A 27,349-nucleotide genomic window follows, 5' to 3' on the forward strand; every position below is an offset into this window, starting at 1 on the left:
TCAGGGTCTGTTGCCAGTGCCCCATTGGTAAGGTTGTGCATAGCTAATATCCCTTCCACCTTACTAACACTAAGATCTATCAGCTTGCTGTGCTAGAACAGCCATCTTGTTTCCAGTGCTCTTGGGTGGAATACTGCCTAATAAACAGATTACCTTGTTTGTGTTGTACACCTTCACACCTCAGCAGTGAAAGCTAATTTCTTTCTTCCTGTAATGATCCATAATTAGTTATTTACATAATTAATTATTTCCACTACTGGGGTAGAACCCAGGCCTGAGAGAGCCTTAGTACATGCTCTGTAATTAACACTTTACCTGTCTTGGCTGCTAGTGAGACAATGACTGTAGTTTTGCTTCCTGCAAATCTTACACATGCTTTAGAGATTTGGCATTGCTGAACCCATGCTGAAAAGTATCAAGAGCTCAAAGCTGTTCTCACAATGGTGGACTTCTCCTCTGTCCTAATGGCTTGGTTTCAAGACAGAAGATAGGTTTGAATTTAGGAGATGCTTGAGATGGAGCATGAACTGCTTCAGGAGCTATTGTATACTCAGTTCTCAGAGTGAAAGGGGGAAGTGTCTCTGGTGAAGCTTCTCTTTGACCAGCCTTACGTGCTGTGGGGAATGCAGCAGAAGTTTAGTTATATTAATACGTGTTCCTGCCCTCCAAACTGAGCATGAAATCTGCATGAGAAATATGGAAAGGTGGCAAATGGAAAATTCAAATGCTGGAAGAGTTAAGGTTGTCTCTACTATTGTAATTGACCATTTGAGTGATGTGTAAAGATTGTGATGCAGTGCTTAGTTGCATGGTCATACATTTATGATTCTAGGAACCTCAGCTCTCCCATTGCACAAGATGAAGTCAGCTGTTTTCTTAATAGCAGATGTTTAGTATTTCATCTCTCCCATGCATTACAGTGCATGTAATGTTTCTCAAGCTCATTTACTATGCAGTATCTAAATTCTGATGTCAATATGATGAATTTCCTCATTTGATGGTTTAATTATTTGTTTGCTATTATTATTATTATTATGCTTTCACTGATACAGTTGACTTCATCCCAATCACTTTTTTTTTTCTGAGATTTATCTGGGTGGGGGACAGAGAATTTTGTTAAATTTTTTCTATTTGCAGAGTACAAAAGCAGAAGGGTCATTATGTGATTAAAGCCTTTGTGGGAGAAGAATGTTAACATCAGTGAGCCTCTATGGCACAGTAAGAAATGCTCAGAACCTCCTTGTCCCTTTGCTGGCAATAGGAAAATGGTGAAGTCTGGGGTGTGATGTTTCTGTAGGCAGCATATCACACAGCAGGAGAATTGTGTGCAGTCCTTATTTCTCTTGATATGTTCTATTAATACTTCCCATTTTTCTTACTGAAACATTAAATGTTCTCAATGGTTAGGCAGTAAGATTCTCTGCAGTATTTGGAATTGTCCATGTCTCAGTTAAACCATGAAAACTACTCAGTTCCTTGTAGATATTTAAGACATGTAATTGCCAGATCTTCCATGGTTAAAGGTAGGTGGTATTGGAATTTACTTCTAGAAAAGTGAGAACATTTGGGTTGTGGGCAACAGGAGATGTTCTAAGCTGGGGCCTTTGTCCTCTCCAGTGGGAAAGTGTTCTCAATAGTGCTGCTTTTTTTTTAAATCTGATTGCTGAACTCAAATTTGGCACTAAATCACTCAGACAAAAAGGCAATCAGTAGTTATAGCTGAAGTCCTAGATTCTTAAGTGAGATAATCAACATGTAACATCACATAATTACTTACTTTTAGTATTTCATTTTCATATTTCCATATGTAACTGGTACATAGCTGTGAAAATCCTGTCTTAGGTCAGGAGAAGTATCAGAATGTGAACTGATTCTGTTCTTCAGGACCTGAAGCTTTGAAACTAAGCTCCAAGCTCAGGAGTGCAAACTTAACTTTGGTAAAACTTTGTTGCTGTAAAAAAGCTTCACGATGTTCTCTGAATTCGTCAGTGTTAATACATCTATGGGATGTTTCATTCTTGTCTGACTTCAGGGCTTTAAAAATTCATGTACAAAGAAATGAAATTTCACTGCCTGAAAATGCAATTTTGAAGATGTCGTCTTCCTGCAAGGAATAAATATATAGTACATTTTTCACTGGAGGCTATTGACAGCTGAAAAAAGTGCAGAAATTGTATTATTTGCATGGCAAAGTGAAGGGTGTCAAACAAAAGAAAGATTTCCCTCAGCAGTGAATCATGTTCTGTAATTCAAATGATAAAATTAGTATCTCAATGAACAGAAACATTCTGTCTGATCTCTTCCCTTTTAAATCTTTCATATTAAACCAGTGATGTGATGTTTTTTATCCCATGCTTGTGATCTAATGAAGCTGTGGCCACTGTTCACTGTGTGGGCCTTAAAACAGATTTTCAGATTTTGTATTGCATGGATGGAGAGGTATCATTATCTTGACTCTTCTCCTGCTTCCACAGCAGCTTTTGATAATTCAGGATAAAAACAAAACAAAAAAATTCCTTGCTTAGTTTAGTCTAGTGCAGATACTCTTTGTGCTGTAGACCAAAGAGTGTTTACAGCTGGGTCATGGGCCCTATGGCTATGAGAAATCAACAGGTCTGACTATGACACTCCAAGTGTGATGTTTTGCAAGACAGGGACCATATTGTGCCTTCCAAGAAGTGGATTCTGAGGTGAATTGGAAGAGTAATGATGACAACCAAGAAGAATTTTAAGCACATGTTGTTTAACACCTTTGTTGGCAACACGGACAGTGGGATTGAGTACACTCTCAGCAAGTGAATGACATCAAACAGAGTGGTGCAGCTGATATGCTTGGGGGAAGGGATGCCATGGAGAGGGACCTTGACAGGCTTGAGAGATGGGCCTATGTGAAACTCTGGAAGTTCGGCTAGGCCAAATGCAAGATGCTGCACGTGGGTAGAGGCAATCCCAAGCACAAGTACAGGCTGGACAATGAGTAGATTGAGAGCAGCCCTGCAGAGGACTTGAAAGTAGTAGTGGATGGAAAAGTGAACATGAGACAGCAATGTGTATCAGAAAGCCAACTGTATCTTGTTGATCAACGGAGTTGAATCAACTGAGAATTGTGGCTAGCAGCTTGAGGGAGGTGATTCTCCCCTCTACTCCACTCTCGTGAGACCCCACCTGGAGTACTGTGTTCAGTTCTGGGACCCCAATGTAGGAAAGACATGGATCTGTGTCCTGGTTTGAGTGAGTGACAGGGGTTTTTTGGTAGCAGGGGAGGGGGCTACAGCGGAGGCCCCCCTGAGAAGCTTCTTGAAGCACCCTGGCTCCAAGTTGGACCTGCCTTGGCACCAAGGCCAGGCCAATTAGCTGCACCTCTGAGACAACATATTTAAGAAGGGGAAACTGGGGGGAGCTGTGGGAGTTGCAAGGAAAAGTTGCAAGGACAACAAATCTGTGCAAACACCGAGGTCAATGGAAGAATGAAGGAGGAAGCAGAAGAGGTGTGCTGGAGCAAATATTACCCTATATCCTGTGGTGAGACGTCAGGGACATACCCCCCTGCCACTCATGGACGTCTACAGTGGAGCATATACTGATTTGCGGCCTCTGGGGAGCCTGACAGCGTGCCAGGTGACTGCACCCAAAGAAGACTGGGACCCTATGGGGTGAAAGCCCTGCTGTTGTAATTAAGCGCTGGGAGGACTGCAACTTTCAGCGGTGACCCACATGCCCCGGGGAGTGATTCATGTTGGAGAGTTTGTGGAGAACTTGTCTCCTGTGAAAGGGGGACCATGCTTGAAACAGGAGAAGAATGCCAGAAGTTCCTATGTCCTGGAGTGGAAGAAGAGGTAGGACTGACCTCATCCCCCATTCCTTGCCCACTGCCCCACTGGCAGGGAGGAGGTAGAGATACTGGGAGCAAAGCTGCGTCTGGAAAGAAGGGAGGGGTGGGAGAAGGCATTTTCAGGATGTGATAGTGCTTCTTGTGGTCCTACTCCATCTGTTACATGTTGTTGTTAATGTCTATATTAAATTTTCTGTTCTGTTTTTCTTCCCCTCAAGCGTCTGTCTTTTGTCTGTGCCATAATGGATGAGATCATCTCTCCCTGTCCTTATCTCAATTTCCTGGGCCTTTTGCTTTATTTTCTCTTTCTCAGCACTGGCAGGTAAGGGGAGATTGAGCAGCTGCATGGTACTCAGTTGCCCTCTGAGCTCAAACCATGACAGCCTGTTGGATCAAACCCAGAGGAGGGCCATGAAGATGATGAGGGGGCTGGAGCACCTCCGTTATAAGGACAGGCTGAGAGAGTTGGGATTGTTCAGTCTAGAGAAGAGAAGGCTTGAGGGACACCTTATAGCAACCTTCCAGTACTTAAAGGGGGCCTACAAGAAAGACAGGGAGGGACTCTTTATCAGGGAGTGTAGTGATAGGATGAGGGATAATGTTTTTAAACTGAAAGAGGGTTGATCTAGATTAGATATAAAGAAGAAATTCTCTACTGTGAGGGTGAAGAGACACAAGTTGCCCAGAGAGGCTGTGGTTGCCCCCTCCCTGGCAGTGTTCAAGGCCAGGTCAGATGGGACTTTGAGCAATCTGATTTAGTGAAAGGTGTCCCTGCCCATGGGAGAGGGCCTGGAACTAGATGATCTTTAAGATGCCTTCCAACCCAAACAATTCTGTGATCCTATTAGTTGCACTCTCCGCAGCTATTCTGGGTGAAGAAGGCTGCAAGGCCAACATCCCGTGGTGTTTACTGTGTTCTGAACACATTTGATTCATTTTTTATTGAGGACAGTGGAAGCTGGAGTAAGTCCAAGCAGAGCTGAAAGAAGGTAAGGACATTTGCACAGTGATTGAAGTGCAACATAACCACGCATGTCATTTTCATATTGGTATTTGGAGCCATCCAAGGGGATAAAGTCATTTGACCTGGACTGGACTACTGATCTCTTGCCAGAACTTGTCCTCCAACCAGTTGTGAGCCAGATTCTTTGGTTTTGGTATCAGTTTTCTCCATAGCTTATAGATCTTTAGCATCTAACTTCTTTCTGAACTACAGTCTTTGCATTTTTACTAAATGACTCACTTCCCTAACACTCTCAACCTTTGGAAATTCCAGCCAGATTTAATCTTCTGCTTTGTATCTCTGAAAAGGTCCCCTTGTCTGCAAGGCAGTTACTATATTTTGTGAAAAGGTGAACAAACTGGTCTCTTCCAGAAAGAGGAAGCACAACTAGAAAGACAAAGGTTAACAAAGTTATGTGGGTATGCCTGAGTTCAGCAGTCTTTCTTGAAAGTTGAGAGAGTGGTGCCTTCCCAGATGTGCTTTTCAGCATGAAACAGGGATTGATGTACCTGCTAAGGACCTCCAAGTCTATTATTAAACACAGTAATTTTCAGAGTAATTTTAGGGAATCCATTCCTACTTAACCCCAGTTGTTTCATCTTTATATTTCCTTGTAAGTCCCAGGATATGCAACATGTCTTGGTCTTTGTGAATCCAACTACCACCTGCAAGTATAGAATTGTGCACCAAGTCTTCTCTCTTGGCATTAAAGAGTTTCTCTGATGGGAAGAGCTGCATGTATTCCTTGTGCACTGTGGCTTTAGGCCATTTTTAAAATTCAGAAGAGGAAGGCACCATTAGCAAACCCTTGGAGCTCAGACGCAAACTGACATCTGTTTCATCTGCTTCCATAATAGTTAGAGGTTCAATTATTTAGCAGAACTTGGCAGATTCAGTTTCCAGCTGTTGATTCCCCCACTAATACCGTTTTGGCTCATTAGTTAGCTTCTTTGTGCAGCTCTGCCTTGCTCTGACTTTGTTTCTACACAAGTAGATGTCACTTTGGATACTTACTAACGGGATCCCACTGGGTGATACTTTTGGAGTTACTGCGATGTCTCTTGAAATGCAGCCTATTTTACTGTTATGCACTGACTACGGTGTTTTGTAGAGTCATTCAGCTGAAATCCTCACTTAAACAACTTTTGTCTCCCTGAGCTGGCTGGCAAAACCCGTGCACATTGCTGGCACAAGGCATCCACTCAGGACTGGGTGCAGAATAAACCCAGGTAGATGACATAGAATGGTTAGTGCTGGAATTTAGCTAGGAAGGACATCTGAATGGTGTCTCAAGCTTTTCTGGTTGTGACTTATTGAAACTCCAAGCATTTGGCTCACCTACTTGGAAAGGAAAGAAATATGGACTCCAGCAAAAGGCCTTTTGCAAGTTCTCTTCCAGTAGCATTGCAACTGAGCATGTGTCTGAATAGGCAGTTGTTACTACTCCTCTGGAGGTGCTGTTCTACCAGCTCAAAATCCAATCTGTGCTTTGGCCCTCATACTAGGGTGCCTCATTACCAGAAGATCTGTTTGGAAACTAGTATCTGACAGTTTTAATTGACAAATTGTTCTGCATTCATAATAAAGGACTCTTCACTACAATCCTCTCTCATCCCATCAGTTATTTATTTATGTTACCACCCAGAGGACAAGAAAGGTGAGAAGGAAATAACTATTTACAATTTACTGTCTGATTCCGCAGTACATCCTCACTCTCTTTCCCTTGTGCCTTTTCTTTCTGGTTGAACTGCTGGTTTAGGAGCTTTCCATTTTTTCAGAGCCAGGATAGACTGGCTTCATTGCAGAGCAAGAATGCATGATCTGTGAAGCACAGCTTTATTTCTACAGAACAGCATTACTGTAGAGAAGCAATATCCAGAGCCATTGTATATTACTAAGTTTGTGCACTTGTACACACTGAGAAATGTTCATATAGGAGAAGGTGAATGCAAAGGGAATGTCTGCATCATGGACAAAGTCTCAATTGACACCAGTTTTAGTGGTAGTCTGCATTCACTCTTCACAATGTCTAGTCCACAGCTTGAGGAAATCTGTGAGGGACCTGCACTTTGTCAGGGAACTAGGAGTGGTTAATACCTGCATAAAGAGAATACTGAGTTATAGAGTATTGGGTAGCATTCAGAGTCTTCCCTACACTGACAGGTCAAGTCCACTACATGAAGAAGGAAGGAAAGCTACATACATGCCTGTTGGATTCAGAGTTCTCTTTTTGCAAAGGCTGCAGACTTGTCAGACTTTCCCAGCAGAACAGGCACAGCTCACTGTCTAACTTTTGGTGAGAGTCATTCATGCTGCCTCTCCAGAACAGGACCTGCCCAAGTCTGTGCAGTTGAAACTAAGAACCTGTATGAAGAAAACAATGGCAGGTCTTTTCAGTGGATTTCTATATGGATGCCCTGTGAGAAGCTTAAAAGTAACAGCATGTATTCACTTCTGAAATACCAGTTCGCTCAGTTTCTGCCTTTCTGATGTTTCTTCATGATTGTAAGTGTGGCCAAATGATGTTCCTTGGTCATGTCAGGCAGCAAAACCAAACCGTACAGAGGAAGGGTTTTTTCCCAAGAGACCTCCAAAATGTAACTTTTAAATTTTTATTATGTAGTGTAATTATATATTTATATTAATTATGTAACTTATATAATGTATAATAGATGTTGTATGTTATGTTGTGTTCTATATGAATTGTATAATTAACTAGTAATTTACTTATTAATAGTTTTTACTCAGCATTAGTGCTTGTGATTTACAGGTAAAGAAATTAAGCAACTTGCCCAAAATCATGCATGATAGAGTAGGGAATTATTTTCCTGACCTGGAGGTATAGGGATAATCTGATCTTTGTGTAAATGGGGTTTCTTCTCCCAAAAATCTGGGTACCTCCACAGGCAGCAGTCTGTGACAGAAGTTTTGGATTTAGAAGTGAAGACCATCCCAGAACCTGTATGGCTCACGTTCCCATTGCTATTGGCCTCTAGAAATGGCTGTCGTACCCATACCCTTACACTTGGAATTTCTTTACCCAGTAGAGCCTAGAGCATATGGAGTCGTTTAATGTTTAAATCCTAATAAGGGCATAGATGCATCCCTTTACATTGAAAGGAAAAACAGCTTATTTGCTGCTCTGCTGCTTTGAGGAATAAAATATTCTTTCCTTAGTGGAAAAAAAACCTTAGTCAGGATGGTGCAAAGTATGGCTAAGTGGCTGGAGGAGCTCTGAGGTTTTACCAACACACACTCTCCAAATCTTTTGATTCATCTCATCTTTAAAAGTAGATAGTTTTGTGCTCTATCATGCTGTTTGTGTCAGCCTCAAAATGCAGACAATGGCATGAGAGTAATTTGATCAGTACCATTGCCTGTAATAAGCACAGCTACGCCATTTTTTCATGTTACTTTTTTTTTCCTAGGTTACAAATCAGATGCAAGGGGGAGGGCTTGTACAGTTGGTTCTTTTTTATGTGAAGCTAATTCAAGGACTCTGAAGGTCACAAACCAGGATTTAAGGGTCTGTATGTTTTTGCTGCAGTCAAAGAGCTCCCATTATTGCTTAAAATCAGGCATTAGCCACATTATGTCTTTTATTTGGCAGCTTGTTATCTGAGTCTTGAACGATCAGATAACTCACCAGGATTTAATGAGACCAGTGGAGTTAGGCCTGCTTGAGAATGCAGCCTGATGCCTTTGTGGCTCAGCTAATGGATGGATCATTCTTTTCTGTCATCAGAGCCAGGCTCAGCCTTTGAAATGCTGCTGCTTCCCTAGAGCAAGATGAGACTTTGTGCTGGCCTCACCACAAAGCTTGGCATTTGTTCTGACAGTGCTTTCAGTTTCATCAGCCTGGGATTTAAGACTGTCAGGGAGAATTAGACACCCAACATGTCTGAAAGAAGAAGGTCTGATACAAGCCCAGATCTGAGTTCATGCATGGGATGGGCATGCTTTGTTTGTGGTAGTTGTGTAGCCTTTGCCTGCTTGTGTGTCTTCATTCCCCATGGATACTTGTTGCTTGTGGTTAAGCTGGGAAAAGAAGCAAGGGTTTGAATGCCCCCTTCCTAGTAAGTGCCAATTTATATGGCCTTCCTGAGGGTCTGAGACAGGCCTCAGGAGTTCCCTTCCTTGCTGACAATCTTTGAAGCAGACATGAGTAGAGCTGACAATCTCCAGTGTAGTGATCAGTGTGGGGCTGCAGGCCAGGCCAGTCTTCTTGCTGGTGCAGGAGAGGGGCTGTGGCCTTCCTTTGACCATGTCAGAGTTTGGGGCAGACAGACTGGCTGCTGCTGGGGAAGATGAAGGGTATGTGGGGGAAAGCATTCCATTGGATGTGGTTTTCCAGGGCTCCCTCCTATTCCTTTCAGCACAACCTTGAGTCCTGTCTCTGTGTTAGGCTTCCTTCTTTGCCAAAACAGCACATAAGTATGCCTACTCCTGCCAGGAAGCACAGACTCAGATTATTCATTATCTGCTGAGAGGGAGACTTTATGGAGAAATTGCTTTTTCTCAGTTAGAAAGAATGAAGGAAGAATGCAGCCCAACAGCTCCAGTCCACCACATTCAAATTCTCCAGCATTTCCTGGAACTGGCATGGTTTTCACAAGACCATCAGCCTAAACCAAATACTGTGGAGCAGGCACATGCTTTTATGCTCTTGGTGCCAGTCAGACCTCCAAGCAGACATCAGAAATTTAGGACCATAGTAGGGCTGAGTGGACTTTTAAAACTGGCACATACAGGTCTGTAGGATCTCACGAGTCATTTTACTGGTTTGCTGGGTTATTTCTGTCATGCTCAGTAATACAAATGTCATTTCTGTCTCCCTGTTACATACGCTGACCTTAAATTAGAGGAAGGATTTCTCAGCCAGAGATCAAAACACAAATATAATCCAAACAAAGGCCTGATGTGTTAAAATCAGCTGACAAATTGCCTCTTGAATAGAACTCTTAGATTATTCAAATGTAGAAAGCACAATGGGGCTTGTAAGTGGTTTCTGTTCAGGATTTGTATGCCTGATTTCTTTCTTGGGAGCTTATTTAAGCTGCAGTGAAGGAGTTTTGGGGACAGAGACATACAAGTATACCTTTCTGGAAAATCTCTAGAATGTTTTGTCACATTCTCATGTTTCTGATGAATCACTAGTGTTGACTAATGGGTGGAGCTGAAAACATTTCTTTCCTCTCCCTAATGAGCGGCTTGTACCAGTAAGATGCTATGGACAGAACCTACAAATTTAGACTATTAACCTGGCCAGCTGTTCTGCTGTTTAAGGATACCAACTAAACTCAGACACCAGAGTGATAAGAGCAGGCGTATTTTAATAGTGATACCAGTGTAATACAGAAAACATGCAGTAAGAAAAAGCAGAATAGTGCACTTAAAGCAGCAAAAAGGAAAAAACAGGGTAATGCATTAAATCATTACTACACGAGAGAGAGAATGGAGATTAAGAAAAATACATCACCACTTGCATATATTATCATCATCCAGATCCGCAGTGGCTGGGCAGCCCCGGTTACAGCAAGGATTTGGAGAGCCTGTCCTGGCAAGTGGGAAATCCTATGCGGTGTGTCCACCTGTAGGTGAGGCTTCCAAAGTCGCTGCAAACAGGCCCATCCTTATATACCAGAGATAAACAGGCCAGAATAGCTGGCATCTTTGTTTTGAGCAGAAAATTTCTGGTTACATTCTTCTGTTGGATTCCACCCAAAACCTGGCCAGGGCTCGGGGGGGGAAAACCAAGGGAGTTTCTAACAAGGCCAGATACTTGGGTTCTCAGCCTTGAACAAGGCTAAACAAGGGAAGTTGGATACATTCTCTCCTCACTACTGATTCTATTTTGTCTAAGCTGCCTCTTTCACTAGCGAGTTTACATACTTTGTTAATGACTATAGACTAAGTTGGCAGCTTCGGCTTGGGGCCTGTTGTTCAGGCTTCAGTAGTTCAAAGCTTTAGCACTTTTTACATCAGCATAAGTGCGTTGTTATAACTTAGTACAATACCTACCACCACAATGGTTATCAGTTATAAAATATACAGGATTCATCTATAGGTTAACTCTGGCTTGGGCCAGTTGTCCAAGCCTTAACACTTCACCAGCAAAGGCAAAAGTGGCAAGACAGTATTGCAGAGAAGCAGAGGATCAGCTTCATCATGCCTGTGTGTTTGGTCCAGCTGCATATCTGGCTAGAAAATTCTCTCTTCCTGTCTTCACATTTCCTGTGCTCTGATGTTGTAATCAGATTTTCATGCACTGTAATTTACAGCAGGTATTATGTTTGTTTAGAAGGGAAGAAGCTAGTAAACTGCCTTTAATAAGCTGGAGAACAGTACTTCCACTTTCTGCAGTCAATCTCTAGCTGAGTGACAAGCAAGACTTTTCTCCCCCTGTCTAGTTCGAATTATGTTCATACAACATGGGTTTTTAGGTCAAGGTGGGAATTCAGATCTGTAGCTTGAATTTAGCTGAATTTTGATCTGGAATTGAGGCTGGGAATTTTAGAAGATCAAGGCTTCTGGGATATTCTCCATCCATACCTTATTACTACAATTGCAACTCTTTACAGGGTTTTTTCTTCTGGCCAGCTTTGATGGGAGAGATGAATAAGAAGATTTAAAGCAGAAACAGAGAAAAATTTCTTTGAGGCATGCTCAGATCTCCACAAAGCTTGAACATGATACAGAGCCTTCTGGAAATCTGAGAGAACCGTTCTCTAAGTTCACACAGGGCCCTGTCAGTCTGATGTGGTTTAGCAGAAGCAGCTTTACTTTAGTTAACTCCTAAAAGTTTGTCAGTGTTTTTTAAATCAGGAAGTACAACACCAATGCCTTCTATCCATGTGCCAGCTGGTCTTCCAGCCTTTGCAAATCTGTCCTTTCTAATTCAGAGAGTCAGCTCACACTCCTAAGTATTTTGTGTCTCCTTTAATAAAAGGCATTAATCTGTATGTGCTCTTGAAAGAGTCTCTCAGTCTTGATGTGTGCTTTTGCTCTTCATTTGCCCTTCTCCCATGTCTTGAGAAAGGAGGCAGATTCCAGAGGAGGAACTAAGGGGCACAGATCAAGCTGAGAGCTGCAAGGAAAGCTTTATGTTGAATTCTTGATGGGGAAGTCTGGTCTGGACAGTGAGAGGGCTGTGGACTCATGTCTCTACAGGCATTTGAAAAGTAGTCATCCCACCCTCAAACCAATAGTTTTCAATAAGGAATAGGGTGAGGGTGTATGTTCTATGTCTTACAGGTTGTTGCAAGGGAAAATAATGTGCTGCTGTTAAATTTCAATTCATAGTGAAAGAGTCCCTTCTTCCTCCAAGAGTTTTGCTAGGGAAGGGTGATCTGCAAACAAAACCAAATGGAAAAGCACTGATCTGCTTTTGGATGAATGACCACTCTTTTCTCATTCAGACTGGGTGTTTGACAAATGGTTTAAGCTGATTCTGTGCCACCATGTGATTTAGGTATGGATTTGGAGGTGAAGGGAGATAGGGGGTGCTTCAGTGCTTCACTTTTGACAGGTAGTGGGAAAATCACAAATGAGAAACTTCAAAGCTATGCCCAGAGATAGGGATAGCCCTGCTCCTGCAGGGCATCTGACACTGAAGGAAGGAGCTGGCATCTAACTGGCTCAGAACTGCTCTGGAGGCTCTTTCCCTTGACACCCTGTGTGTGGTCCCTGTTTAAACTTGATTTTCTCTGAGATTTAACACTCAATCTTATTTGACAGGCTCAGTGAGTGACAAGGAGAAAGGCCTATCACTTATGCTAGTCATGATCTGTCTCTCACTCTGACATGTCACATTAGAGCCTGTGTAAAAGGCACTCTGCACCTTCCAGGCCCTTCCAGAAGCTGGAGTCACAGGTCTGTTCACTGACATTTTTGACAAGAATCTCCGTGTCAAGTTGGTTTTCAAAAGCAATCACAACAATGGGGCAAATCACAGGTTATGAGAACTCAACACACCAACATTTGTATTGATTCTGCCTTCTGGCTGTTCATTTGTGCTGTTCACATAAAATGGTCAATTCATGTTGATGCCAGGTCTCTCTGGCTTTACTGTACTCAAGGGTACACTGAACAACTTCAGAATGTGAATAAAAATCCAACTGGAAGCTGCACAATGGGATGCCTGTGGAAACAGACTAGTTTATAAGTTGGTTCAGTGCTAACAGAAGGTACATTGGACTGATTTATCATGATTTTGATTAATAAAACACAATGCTATCTTCATAAGTCTGATTAAATCAGGTAATCTATGCACTTTGTAGTGATTATGCTTTTAATGTTGCTCCCCTTCTGTAAAAACCTCCAGTCTTGAATGCAATAGAGTCCTGATCACAGTGGCCAAAACTTCTGATGGTTCCTGGTTTACAAAAGTAGAACTCAAAGGCAAGAACCTCAATTGTAGTTATCGGTAATGCTTGGGAAAATTCAAGAGCTGCAATAGCTTTATAATCTGCAAAATATAGTAAGTACCACCCCAGTAAGCAGCCTTATCCTTTGTAAAGCAGAAATTACAGTGGTGCTTTTGTGACCGGGTGAAAGATGAAGTAACACATAAGAATAGGGATAAATTCACCTTCAGTGCAGCCTGGAGAAGAGGATCACAGTCTCAAGAAAGAACCTGTTTTTTCTTTCCAGCAATTCTCTTGAGTTAGGGCTGTAAAATGGTTCATTTGGTCTCCAGAACCCTGCATGGGAAGGGCAGCATGCACTTGGTGTCAGGGTTATCCCTGTCCTGAGGACACTGCTAAACAGAGGTACCAAAGTGAAAGGAAAAGCAGATGGAAAGGGGACGTGTGGTGTGGGCTAGGTATATAACAGGATCTCAGTGACAGATTGGTAGACTACTTTCTCCATCCTTCTTGAAAAATTGGTTTATGTTGTTACAAGCCCTTGTCTGGCTCCTTTACTCAGCCAGTTGCCTTGAGCTTGGAGGCAGAACATTTTAGGAGGATAACACCACAGCTAAGACAAAAATATCCTGTGGTAGAGAAGTGTTGTTAATGATACTGCTATCCTAATGATGACAGTAGAACTTAAATTTGTCATGCTTCTTATCATTTGTGCTACACTGTTCATATAAGGAGCCATCTCACTGCAAAGACCATCACAGAGCACAGCAAGAACAGATACAAGCTTCTTTTCAGTCTATGTCCCTTACTGAATTTGGATTCCACATCACCCTCTACCTCCCAACCCCAGAGCAAAAAAAAAGTAAAAAGAGAAACCCAATTATTCAAAGTCACAGTAGGTTCCTCATTATAAGTTTAAACATGATAATACATGCATGGATTTTTTTTCCACTTAAAAAAACACCCAAAATACTAGCTACAAATTAAAGTAACTGGCAATTTTGTTTAGAACTCAAACTGCAGAGAAATGTCCTATAGTATTTAACTTGTTTAAATGCATATTTACAGATTAATACAGGAACAGTGATATTGTTATGCTAATCACAACATTTTTCATCTTTTCCACTAAAGGCTGATTTTCCCTTTCTCTTGCTTCTGTAAGAGCTGTTGTGCACTGATTCTTTGTTCTGAACCAATGAAAGTATTCTTCGGGAAAAATGCAGGATTGTTTTGCCATGGATATTGCACATACTGTAACAGAGGAAGCTTCATAATGCTTTCTGTATGGATAGTTAAACTTGTTTTGTTTCTGTATATGTGCACTGAATGTTTTTTTATGGTTTATCTGACCCCAGATACCAGCCTTTTTTTCCATGACTGCTTTTCACAGCCTTTAGGTGGGTTTTCTTTCTTGAAACAATATCACTAAATTTCAGCTGTTAAAAAAAAGTAAGAACCTGATATTTTATGTAATATTGTCTTACATGATTAGAAACATTCACTATATATGAAATGGTGTTCACAATATTTTGTTTATCCTTTGACTCTTTAAGTCATAACTTAAATTTTGCTTAACTTATTAACTTATGCAAGTTAAAGGAGCAAAATGCAAAAGCCAAGCCAAGACTTAAAGGCATTCTTTCCATAAAAAAGGAACTTAAATGTGTGTACAGATGGTGGTAGATCTCTGTCACCTGTTCCCAAGGCCAGTTGTGCAGCTGCCAGTCACTCCTAGTCCTCAGCACCTTTCTAGACAGCAGCCTTGTGTCTGACAAGCTGCTGGATTCTGTCAGATGCAGGAACAGACTGCTACAGGCAGAGATTAAGCACAACAGAGGTTCTTGTGATATAGTTTAGCCTTACAATCCTGAGACATAAAGTATCCTATAGTTGTACTTCAGACCACAGGCATGATACCATGATCTCCTTTACTCCATTTAAAGTTAGTAGCACTAGCTGCTTCCATGTCTCTCCCATCTCCTGGCTGCTAGCAAGCAGTTCCTGGCTCTCCGTTGTGCTCTGTATAGAAACAGTAATAGTGCTTATAAACTGATATAAAAACAGTGCTCTGCCAATCAGCTTTGTCCCTGATTAGCCAACTATTTCCATCCTGCTTGGCCCCTGTCCAGGGTCCTGTACGTACAGGTATCCACACTGCTCTGGTGCAAGGCAGCAGCTTCGACGACATGCCACCAACATGCTGTGCTTGTGGTCTAAACTGTCTAGGAAAATAAATGTTCTCTACTAGCCGATGGAGAGCCTGTAAGGTTAAAAACCTTGTCAGCCCTTCCCTGACACCTTCTGCTATATTCCCCACCCTTCCTCTGACATGGTGAGTTGTCTGTGCTTTCAGAGGCAGCTCTGAGACAAATGATCCCAAATACTTCTGAATTGATACTCTCATGCTTCATGTACAGGATAGGCTGTAAATTGGTGTCTGCTATGGCTAACTGTGTTGTAATACAGAACTGCACAGCCAGCTCTTCAAGGACCTAAAATACTTACCTAGAAAGTGTAGGAAAAAATCTTCTTTATCATGGGACACTTCAACTGAATATATGCTGCTGTGAGAGACTGAAATGTCCTATGACTGTCTCAAAGCTTGCTTGTGTCTGTGCAAACCTCCAAGAGAAGCTTCTGTGGCCTGTGAATTGGTCTGGTGGATGCTGTCCAGAGAAGCAGGAGTGTATTGAAGGATGCACTCTCCACTTCTTTGAGGTTGCTTTGTCTGGACTCTTTACATAAGCCTCAAAGGGGCAGACATAGACTGAGCTGGCCCCATCATGTAGCTGTTTGTGGCTCTATTGTGTAGGCCAGACCCCATGCATGCATTGCTAATGAACGACAAGAGGCAAACCTTCCTGCCCTTGAAGCCAGATGCAACAAAACCTCTTAGACCAGAGGAAAAAAAAACAAAAAACAACTAAATGCCAGCAGATATGCTGATCAGCTGGTACGATGAACTTAAAAAGGCAGCAGAAAATCTTGCTCTTTGTGAATCTACAATCGATGCCTGATCTATATACATCTACCATCGAAGCCTGATCTGTGTACATCCACCATAAAAGCCAGATCTGTGTGCACCCCCCACCGAAGAACTGAAGACTGAGGACCAACAGGATGTTGCTGGATCCATGGTGGTGATAATTCTTGCAGACCTATCCCACATGCTTGCTTTATTTCTGCCTTTTCCTTCCATTCTGTCCTATCACTACATCTCTTCACTTTTTTAATAACAAAAACCTATTTTGGGTATGCAGCATTTGACCTCGTTTGTGTCTTAATCTCACCCTTGGGATTGTATTGAAACCTCCCCTGACATTGAATTGGGACAGATGCATATGCTGCCAGTAATAAAAGCAATCTTGGAAATATTTTTCATAGCTCAAGAGGTGTTACTTTCACAGCGAAATTCTGTATTAGACCTCATCTTGATAGGTAAGTAGGAAACTATCTCAGTACTTAAAGGTGGATGATTCTTAGATGCAATTCAGCATGTCCTGAATATATTTGCAAAGCTAAGTTTGAATAAGCAGATTACAACTATTTAGTATTTCTTATGGGTGGCTTTAGAGAGTTCAAAACAATAATGGGCTAAATGGGCTAGAAGATCATATTTAACCAGGAAAAAATTTGAAACTGTTGAAGAAATTTTATTGGGTGCATGTTCACATTATAGAAAAAATCCTGGTAGTCTTGGAGGGAACAAAAGTCAACATTAAAAATAGAAAACTCTCTGTAATGAAGAAAGTGTGGAAGAATAATACAATCAAGATTGTTGGGATTCTAGAGGGCTTTCTGTGTGAGAATGGCCATGTGAGCAATCCTGCATGGGAACAAGACTGATAAGAGCCTCAGCCGAGCAAGAATGCGATAAGGATGTGACCCTGAATGAGGGGGCAGAAACTCAACGAGACAAACAACCCCCGGAAGGGGTTGGGACGGAAGAGGAACTTACACAAGGCAGGAAGCCTGGCAAGGCTGATGTGGCATCTTTTATCCAATCATAAGAAGATTTAAAACACGGGCTAAGTTAACTGTCCAGTCTTGAGGACTTGTACTGCATGTTACCCACGTGTGCGGGAGAAAATTATAAAAGGGCTTTCTTAGTTGTAATAAACGGGCATTGCTTGATCGCATTGGTCGTGTGCGTGCTCAGCTCTCCCGCACAAGATGGTAAAAAGTACCAGAACTTGTAAAGGAAGAAAAGGAGCAGAAGCAGAACTTCAGAACTGGCAGAAATAAAGGCTATAATTTTTTTTTTTTTTTTCAATGCACCAAGAAATAAACCTTCCAATAATATTAATCTGCTATTAAATAAATGAATTCTGCTCAACTATTAATGGTGCTGTAAATTTTTTTCTGGGTACAGGAGGCACAAACAATGCATATGAAATGAAAATTTTTAAAAGTCATTCACAGCCAAAGGTGATGCTAAATAGCAGCTCTGACATGAAAAAAAGCAAACTTAGATGACTGATACTGCAGGTACTAGAGATCGGACCAGCTAGATGGATATATCAGAAAAAGAAATACAGATAAGAATATACCAGTGAGCCTGCATTTGACAATCTGAGGTCAGAAGACAGAATTGATTCTTGTGTGCAGTTAGAGGTTAGGTTCAAAATATAATAGGGAATTCTTAGGCTTGTCACAGTATCACTTCTGAATTGTTAGCCTTAAGTACATATTAAATGGATGAAGATTTTGCAAACAGAATCCTTGTCAAATAGATAGTTTTCAAGTCTTGCGAATGTTTAGTCCTTGGTCCTAGACCTAGTGAATGTTTTTATTAAGGAGATAAAGACAACGGTGTCTAGAAAGAGCAGAAAATCTATTTCCTTTTCTGCAGGCTAGATTAAAAGCAAGAAATAACATCCCATGAAAAACTCAATGTGAATCATCATGTGACAAAAACAATGCTGTGGGCAGAGTTAATTTCAGCCATCAAGCTGTTCAGTGGTGAAAATAAAATTCAGTGATGAAAATAAAGGCAGATCCAATTCTTTCAAAAATGGCAGTTTTATTCAGAACCGTTGTTGGTTGATAAAATAATTTTTAAAAGAAAGAAAGGAAGGGGGGGGAAGACATTTGATTATAAAAATATGTTTCCTAAATATGTTTCCTACAGTTGAAAATAGCTCTGCATTCTCTCAGACAATTAAAGGTAAAAATGAAACACTTAATTGTTATTTAGGTGATGTTAGGGTAGGAGCACAGCTCTGCTTGCTAATGACTCCACTTCACTTAGGTGCCATTAAGCCATTGACACTGCCATAATTGAGTCACCAAGTTATCTGAAATCTGAACAGGTCTCAGGTTTCTTTCTTTCCCCTTTCTTGGCAGGAGTGAGGAGAGAGAGGCGAGTAAAAGCTTGCAAGCTCCCTGGAGCAAGTTGTTCCTCTCTTTCAGAGGAATAGACAGCTGGAAGATGAATTTTAGACAAATTTATGCTGACTGACTAATGTGTATTTCTGTTTTGGTCAATGGAACATTATAGACCTAATGCAAAATCACAGTTAAGTGAGAAGAATGTGTGTTATGGGCAGCTCTGAAAATTCCATCAGCTGACTGTCAGAGAATAAAATGTTGCTGAAAACACTGATGTTGAAGACTTTTGAGGAAAATGCATCAATTTGAAAGAGATTTCACATAGTAACAGAAGAATTGAATGATTCTGGCCTGATGAAACAGCCCTATCTCAGGAAATATTTTACTCTAATATTGAAATAGCTCTTCATTGACTCATTGTTGAAAGCCAGTGAAAAGACCGGTGTAAGTGGAATGTCTTAATTTTAGTAAAATATTCATTTTACCATTCAGCCTCTGTTTGAAAACCATTTTATGTTAAAGCCAATAGCAAAAATTCCATTGACTGTGTTGCAAGGTAAGGTCTAAATAGCTGGTGATAAAGAACTCAGCACAGCAGAGAAAAGGTGTACAACAAGGAGGCAAAATGAGTTAAGTGTAATCATCAGGATGACAGCAATTTAGTGGCAAAGCTGGAACAAATCTGTATTGCTTAAATTCCTGTATCTGCTTAACTGTATGGCTTTTCAGTGGGAGAAGGTAATCCCACTGATTTCCAATACTGTAAAGAAATCTAATTGAGACACTATTCCTGTGATGTGGAGAAAAAGCAGTCATGTACTTTAGACCCTGGCAGACTAGGCAAAACAGGCTCCCTTGTGAAAATGCTCTGAAGTGTTTAGCAGAGTAGTATTTGTAAAATTTATTCAATTTAGCAGAGATGAGGAGAAAAAATAAGATAGTCTCAAGCCTGATCCCCTGCTCAGAGAAATCATTGAGAGCCTTTCATTACTGTTAACTGGAATGGATTGATATTTTTAGGAGGATTAAGTTAGCTTGAAATTACAGTTAAAAAAGCAATTTTATATTCAGAAATGTAAGTTTGTATTATGATCAGAGAACACAAAGTAATAAATAAAATATGGCCCCAGTGCTTTGAAGATTTATAAAATTTAAATTGGTAAAGGGCATGGATGCATAGGCAGAGCAATTAGACATAAGTACATATGATACATTCACAGAACAGAAAATTAGAAAGTCAGCTCTGACCTGTATCTTCAGACAGCGTAAGAAAGGTCAGTAAAGTCTCCTTATGACAACAATGTTTAACTCAGTCATAAAGACCAGCATGGTAAAATATATTTTATGTATATCTGGTATGTATTTCATGAAAAGTCAAGATCTTTTTTTTATTCTTTAATTATACACTTCCAAAACATAACAAAGAGCTGACATGTTTCTGAGCTTTTTTTTTTTTCCAATTGCAAATTACCAGTAGTCATGATATGTACATACTGAAAAAGTATTCATAATGCATTTCAGGTTTGCCTAGAAAAGAGACAGAAGCCAAATGAGAGATTGTAAAGGACTGATTTCACTAAATATTGAAGAGTCAGTTGTTTTTTTTAAAAAAGTCTTGAAAATTGAAAACACAGAGAATGGGAGGATAATGTACAGAAGTGCTCCTCTAAGTGTATGCTGTCCTAACTCTGCACTACAGCTTTGAATGAAAGAAGCCAGTTAGCACGCATATCCTCCAGGACTCTTAACTGCTTTGCTGAGTCCAAATAAAGGTAGACCTCTGATTTACATGTGGCTATAGAGTTAGCTGTATGCATGTCTTTAAATATATATAATGAACAATTAGAAGAGTATCTAACTGTGGTATATTTGGTTGAATAATAACTTTTTTAGTGAATAAGTGCTCCTTCAGGAATGGTCACGTCCACCCATAACACTCCCTCTGTTATGCTCTTACATGCTCTCTGAAATTTAATCTTAATACAGCAGATCATTCTCTATCTTATGATTGAAAGAGCATCTGAGGTATGATGATGCAACATGGAAGCTCAGAAGAATGTTCAACACTTGTATTCATCTAAACAAATTTTCAGAGATGCCCAGTAAGGGTGGGATTTGGCAAGTCACCCTAGCAACTCATCAGAGAGGGAGCAGTGATGTAGGGTTTTGCAGGCATTATGAAATCCTTGTCACAGTTTCATATGTGTTGCAGTGCTCTATGTGCAGGCATCCATTTTCAAGAATCATGTCTGAAGTCTTTCAACAGAATTGGAAATGCAAAACGTAACAGGTTAAAAAAGAAGAAACGTTACATCCACGCATGGAGAAGAGCTAAATGTGACAGCCTTATGCAAGCTCAGTTTCATGATGTTTCCTAAACTGCTGATGGTTGAAAATAGTTAATGCCAGAGGAAGGATCACTTAAAATTACCCTACTTCTTACAGTCCTTCCCAACGCTGCAACTTCTGGCCAGCTAACAGGACCCTTGATATAACATAGTATTATGGTTCTGCTGTAGCGTTGTATTCCTGCTACTCATTTTGCTCTGTGGTTTTGTTTGGCTTTTTTCCTTTCTTTTCCTTATAAACCACAGACTGACATCTCTACTACATAGAAAGAAGAGACCAAGTCTGGGCTGTTAGCACTGGTGACTGTGCCTTCCTCTGCTCTGCTCTTTTCTGTTCTTCTGTGCTTGCTCTCCTCTCCAAATAGGTTTCATTGTTCAAATCACAGCACAGCAGAATGCTCAAAGCCCAGCAGTAGACTATGTTACAATTTTCGTCTTCTGCAGTGAAGGAAGCTGTTGCTAGAGGAGTGCCAGGGCTGGGAAGTGTCTTGAGACACTGAGATAGGGTTGTGGAAAATTGAAGGTATTGGCTGGAGGACAAACGAAGTCTTTGTTTGTGCTTTGTAGTTTCCTAGATACTATATACCAGAAAAATACTAGGGAGATCAGATATTTGCACAGCATTGTGCTTTGTCCTGCACTTGATCCCACCAACTATGGACCTCCACACACTTTTCCAAAGCTCCTTTCTCTTCCAGGCAAAATGGTAACACCCCTGCCTGCTATTTCCCCATCTCTGCTGCAAGAAACGTATGGTGTACTTTTTCAGATTGTCCCAACACACAATTACTGGCACCATTTCTTCAGGCTGTCAGAAAGTGTTACCTGATGAAATCTCCTTCTTGTAGCAAAAATCTTAATTCTCCCCAGAAACTGAAAATGTTCTCCAGAACTCTGACTGGCCGTTGAGATTTAAGTACTCTGCAACCATTCAGACCTTAAGACTCATCAGATCCCTTCAAGGAGTCTGTCTGGGAGGCCTCAAATTTCAGGACTGTAGTGGTGGCAGACCAGTGCACAAAGGAAAAAGTTGCTAGGAGATGACCCTACCGCACTGTGGCTCAGGATGTACAGAGAAAAACAGCTAAAGTTTGTTCCCTGAACTTTTCCCTGTAGGAACTTTCCAGTTTAGCAGCATCACTGGAAAAGGTCCACAGGTCACTGAGGGAAGCGGGGATAGTGAGGTGGGACACCACACTTGACATTGAGAGGTAGATAGTGAGTATTGTCATCCTGACTAGAAAGGCATTAACTCTGTGGAAGATCTTCCATATTAGACAGGGTAAACGTACCTTCATTTTCCTAAAGAGTGCAAGAACAAGACCTAATAAAGCTGATCTTCTGGTTCCTCAAAGGGATAGGACCCACATTTCAGAAGAGCTCAGATCTGTCATGCAGCAAAAAGTCTTGTAGGGAAATGAGAATTGCAGGAAGACCATCCTGAAGCTACCTCTAAATTGAATCCATGTGTAAGTAAGCCAAGAACTAAATGAGTGTGGTTTGGCCTTCATCTTAAAATACTTTCTTTGTGCTAGCTGTTAGCTGTGAAATGATAGTATGTAACATAATACACATCGGAACTGATTGGGAAATGCTGTGGTGAATCTCACAGCTGTTGCCACCTTTCATTAGCAGAACCCAAATGTAGTCCCAGGCTGTTCCCATTTCTGCAGAAGGAGTTAATTATACCTAAGAAAAGGAAGTTTGAGAGAGAAAGAGGGAAAAAAAGGAAGAGGAACCTTTCTGCTTTCTAATTTTAGTGAATTGGTCAGAATGAGAAGAGGTAATTAAATATCTATTTGAAAAAAAAAACAAAAAAACAAAAAAACACCAAAACAAACAAACAAACAAAAAAACACCAAACTTCTCAGTGGGCACCTACAGAGTTCAGAGTGAGAGTGAAAAGAACTCAGTTGAGGAGGAAGCCCTGGGAATATTTGCTATCATTTTAGGGATAGCCATGTTTATGCAGTGGGTTTGCCTTGTCAGACTCTTCATTGTCTCTACCTGAGCTGGTGGTCAATTATTCCTCAACAGAGAAAGATGCATATCTCAAAGTATGATGTCCTAGGTGCCTGCCCTAGGACAGGATATACTGCTATCCACAGTGTATGTCTCTCCTCACAGACTAGAAGAGCTCAGAACAGATGCTTAACTTGTAGCTGTCAAACTGAGCAAGGTGCTTTATGGCGAGTCTCTTCTTCTATTACCAGATTCATTGAAAAGCCTTTGTGGGCAGAGTGCCCGAAATGGGAAAACATCTTGCTAAATAATCCAGTTAGTTTCTCTTAATTATGGCTTTAAACCAACTACCAGTTGGCAGTTCATGTCTCAAGCTGGAGCTGGAACTGACTGTTCGGCACAGGGCAGCCCCTGGCCTCTTCTCACAGAGGCCACCCCCATAGACCCCTGCTGCCAGCACCTGGACATGTAAACCCAATGTCTTCCCAGGCTTTGTCATTTGTGCTGTAGAAATGCCCTGCATTTTTAAAGCATGGTGCTCTAGTGTATGGACCTTGTGCTTTTGTTTTGAATATATTTTCCAGATGATATCTCAACAGGAAAAGCCATAAGGGAAAGGGGAAAAAATACTGCTAATGTCTTCTAATTAAATTCATTGAAACAAAATAGCTTTCTGCTTCCAATGTTCTTAATTTTCTATAGCCTTGTTGTCTCTCCTCCAGCATGAGCTGGCACCTTCTTCTTTTGGGAGCCCCACATCTGCTCTGATAAAGGCTGATGAAGTTAGCACCCCTGAAAAGTAATTTTCCAAATACAAGCCTGAACAGCTAGACACATTATTATTACTGAATAATAACATGGTGTCTTCAGGCTTGCTGTGCTGGGAAGAAGGTGTGTGTTGAAATATTGATGGGTAATCTAGAACTCAGGAGGGTGTTTTTAGAGCCAGCTATGATCACTCTTTCAGTTCTGTCTTCAGACAGTCAGAGACTGTGTCTCTAAGGCTCCTGCTTTTTTATCCCAGCATACCTGTGGGAAGGGCTGATTTACTTCTGGGGAGAGAACCAAGTCAAATAAGAGTAGGAACTGGGACTGAGGAACCTGCCACATTGGGAAGTGACAGGCAAGCTGTCACCAGTAAGGATGCCCAGAAGGTATGAATATATAAATGAGGGAAATTTTCTATCAGCAAGAAAATGCACACTATGTTTTCCGCTCTCCTTGAAACAACTCCAGAACTAGAAGCTTGTGCCCAGCTTAAAAATCTGCAGTTTGTTCCCAATGTGCAAACTTCCTATCCTCCCACACTCTACAAGATCCTTTGGCAGAAATCCTGCAGATGGGGGATTTCCACCCTCAAAGCACATCAGGTCAAGAGCAACAAGTGCCAGAACTCACACATCTCACCGTCTACTGAGCAAGATCTGAAAGGTAATCACAGGGTAATATAACTGCTTGATCTGTTGAAAATGGTGCCAGGAACTGTCCCTCAGTGGGCATGACACAACATCTCCTTTCAGTCCTGCAACCCAGCCAGCTCAGACACAGAACATCATTTCTACTTGTCTTTTTCGCTTGTCTTGCCCTGTCTTTCTGTTGGGCTAAGTGAGTTGCTGGCTTCAGTGTTTTGCACACAGAGAGCCTTTTCTTTCTAGTGCTTCTCAGTAGCAACAATATTCCTTCTGCTAGTAGCAGAGTTTCTGTTTTCCTTACTGCATTTTTGCTAACTTCTTCTGTTTGTACTTGCATGGTAGTAATTTTTGAAGTGCTCTACTTCCAGTAAAAGAGCCAATTCCACTAACGTGGGACTTCTATAGTGGCAGCAAACACTGAGATTTGAAACGGGTTTTCTCTCTGCTTCTCAGCAAAAGCTATTACATGAAAAGAGTGCGGATTTTAGCAGCAATTTGGATAACTAGAACCTTTACCAAAATGTGCTGAGGCTTTGGCAAAAAAAGCCCAAACAAATCAGATGATACAAAAAAACCTCAGGCGTGTTTCAGTGAAGTGTATTCTTAGTTGTTCTTTGTAATTACTCTTTACAAAGAAGAAAAAATCTTCATTAATAGCCTGAAGAGATGGAAATTTCTGAAGTGATAGCATTCCCACTGGTTCATGGCTCTGATAGGCGTGCACAGATATTTTATGAGGGAAAATTATGAGAAGGTCAGGGGCATGGAATAGCATGATGAGCTGAGTGTGTTTTTGATGTGCATAGCCACCTGCTTCTGCAGGCTCAGTTTCTGATGTGTTTCCTTCCAACACTGCCTGCCACTTTGCATCATCTAAGGCTCAGTTTTGGTGCGATTATAAGGTCTCTCTTTCACCCCTCTCCCACCCCCCCACCGCCCCCAAGAGTGCTATAAATCTTATTAATCGTGTCAAAGTGTTCAGACAATACAAAAAAGAGACCCAGCCTTCAATTACCTAGCTTCAGCTAAAATAATATGAGCATGGCTGGATATCACTTAAGTGAGTACTTAGAGCTGCTGCTTTTTGAAATGGACATAACAAAAAGCCAACATGCTACTGCAAAAGATCCCATTCATTGCTCTGTCAGAAAAAAGCACCCAATCAGATCTAGAGTAGGAAAGAAAATGGGCTTGTGACTCTTGTCCTGACTACTATCTGGAGGATGAATGCCTCCACACAGCAAGATGTTAACATTTCAGCTGTTCCATTCCCTTCAATCTGAATTGCTAGGAGAGGGCAAGAAAACCTTCAGGTCACAACCAAGAACACAAGAACCTTTGACAATTATTATAGTAACTGTTCTCCCTTGAAAAGGCTTCTTTCCTTACTTTAATAAATAGTAGCTGATAGGAGCAAGATTGTTGCCATAAAACAAAGGCATGCCTATGGGATATGTATAGTAGAGTCTGCAAGCTCTTCTATATGAGGTTTGTCTCTCCCTTTAGCTGTACAGCTCTTAGCTTGATGTGGGTTGTGAGCTTCATGGCATCTGCCCCTGCTCACTTGTCACTGACAGTGCTAAACATCTGTCCTCTGACCATGGCCAGTCAACAGACAGGATGAGAAAAGGTCAACAACTGATTCCACCTGGAAGAAATTTGAAACATGCACCTCATCTCTAGCATGGGTTTTGAGCTATCAGCCAAAGCTGGTTGCCAGCTGTTTTAATGGTGGGAGTTTTATTATGCAGTGGCTGTTCACAGGTTACAGTACTTCTCCAGATTTGTAATAGCAACCCAAACCTGCAGCACTGTAGATCTTGAGTGTGTCCCTCATGTAACACCATGAATGCTCTTCAGTTGGATTGTTAAGATGCACCCTATATTCTCCATTACCAACTTCCATTCAATACAAACATGACTTCCACAGCCTCTTGGGGAGCAAGGAAACTACTTTGAATTACAAAAGGGAGAGGCTGGTATGCCTCAAAAAGATAAGAGAATGATAAGTGATTTGCCCTTCATTTTTTCATGTCCTATGAAAGAATACAACTAGTACAACTAGTCTTGCTATTAAAGACTGAGGCAAAGAAGGCATTAAGCACCTCAGCCTTTTCCTCATCACTTGTTACCATGTTTCCTCCTGTGTCTAGCAGGGGATTGATCTTTCTTTTGCTACTGACATACTTATGGAAACATTTCTTGTTGTCCTTGATTGCTGAAGCCAGATTAATTTCTATCTGGGCTTTAGCCCTCCTGATTACTGCCCTGCATATCCTCACAGCATCTTTGTAATCAGTGAGTGGCTAGCCCCTTCTTCCAAAGACCATAAACTCTCCTTTTCTCCCTGAGTTGCAGTCAAAGGTCCCTGTTCAGCCAGGGTGGTCTTCTCTGCTGCTGGCTTCTCTTGCAGCACCTGGGGACCGCCTGCTCCTGAGCCATTAACACATCCTTCTTAAAGAGTGCCCAGCCTTCCTGGACCCCTATACCCTTCAGGACCGTCTCCCAAGGGATTCTGTCAAGCACTTGCTTAAACAAGACAAAGTCAGCCCTTCTGAAGTCCAGGATGTCAGTTCTGCTTTCCCCTCTCCTGGCCTCTCGAAGAATAGAGAACTCTACTATTTCATGATCGTTGTGCCCTAGTCAGCCTCCAACTGCCACATCATCCACCAGTCCTTCTTCACACAAACCACAAGCTTTGAACAGATGTGATGTTGCTTCCAATTAAGGTAAAGTAGCAAGGCTTGTTGAGTACAGATCAGATCTGCCCAGGAGAGCAGTGCTTTGTCTTCCATTATCTCCATTGTGGATCCGCAGAAAAACATGTTTCATATCTATTGGTTTGGGCAGCACTATTCTTGGATGGTGTATACACATAGGAATGTGTTACAATTCCACCCCTAACCAGAATGGAAAACACATATGTGGTTTTCAGGCAGTGATGTTGCTGTGGGGGAGAAGGAAGTGACTGTCAGATTCCCCCAGTGTCACCAGAAAAAGATGCTGTTGGGAGGCAGATGAAGATTAGATTAGATTAAACCTTTGAAATCCACATCTGCATCTGATCTGTGCTTGTGGTGCAAATGGAAAACTGC

The 27,349-nt window shown here is 41.4% G+C and overlaps 1 protein-coding gene across 5 annotated transcripts in view; it reads left to right on the forward strand.

Moving 5' to 3' along the window:
• The window catches only part of CPLX1 (complexin 1), a 153,631-nt gene that overhangs the window by 115,603 nt on the left and 10,679 nt on the right, over positions 1–27,349 (forward strand). The window lies entirely within an intron of this gene.

Source organism: Athene noctua, chromosome Z (genome assembly GCF_965140245.1).
Source record: "Athene noctua chromosome Z, bAthNoc1.hap1.1, whole genome shotgun sequence".
NCBI classification, from domain to species: Eukaryota; Metazoa; Chordata; class Aves; order Strigiformes; family Strigidae; genus Athene; species Athene noctua.